The following is a 622-nucleotide window of genomic DNA, read 5'->3' as shown; positions in this document are numbered from 1 at the left end:
ATCATTTTCTATGTATATGAACGTATGTGTAAGAAACTATCCTAGAAGTGGAATTGGTTGCTCACAGGGTGTATGCCTTATAATTTTTGGTAGATACTTCAAAATTGCCCTCCATAGAAAATGTACCAATTTACACTTTCATGAGCAATGAATGAGCGTTTTAAACATTTTAAAACAAGTGTGTTTTAAAACTCTTGCAGTTTTGTCATACTGATGCTTACAAATAGCATCTCTGTTTGTTTTAATATGGGATGCTTCATTCATTTGCATATCATCCTTGCACAGGAACTATGATAATTTTCCTGGATCACTTCAATTCTTGGTGTATGTGCTACAGAAGTAAGCACTCTGCTTACTTGTATTTTGACTGTTATTGTGAATGAAATCAGTGTGTTTTCATATGTTTAAGAGCCATTTGCCGATTTTAAATTTTCTCATAAAAACTCTATTCATCTCCTTTTCTATTTTCCTGTTTATTTTTTTGGAATTCTTTATAACTTATGGAAATCAGTTATGATGTGACTTATACATGTTTTTCCCAGTTTATCATTTATACTTTGATGTTCAGTATGCTGTTTTTTGCCATGTAGAGGTGTTTTCTGTTGTTGATAATTTCTTTGAT

General features: G+C 31.4%; 1 non-coding gene across 1 annotated transcript; it reads right to left on the bottom strand.

Annotated features, from left to right (window-relative positions):
* Positions 1-240: 240 nt before the first annotated feature.
* On the bottom strand, positions 241-347 carry LOC112407788 (U6 spliceosomal RNA). Its single transcript, XR_003004834.1, has one exon. It is a non-coding gene; the product is annotated as a U6 spliceosomal RNA (small nuclear RNA).
* Positions 348-622: the final 275 nt, after the last annotated feature.

Source organism: Neophocaena asiaeorientalis, unplaced genomic scaffold (assembly GCF_003031525.2).
Source record: "Neophocaena asiaeorientalis asiaeorientalis breed wild unplaced genomic scaffold, Neophocaena_asiaeorientalis_V1.1 scaffold149, whole genome shotgun sequence".
NCBI lineage: Eukaryota > Metazoa > Chordata > Mammalia > Artiodactyla > Phocoenidae > Neophocaena > Neophocaena asiaeorientalis.
This window is presented reverse-complemented; position numbering and strand designations above follow the sequence as displayed.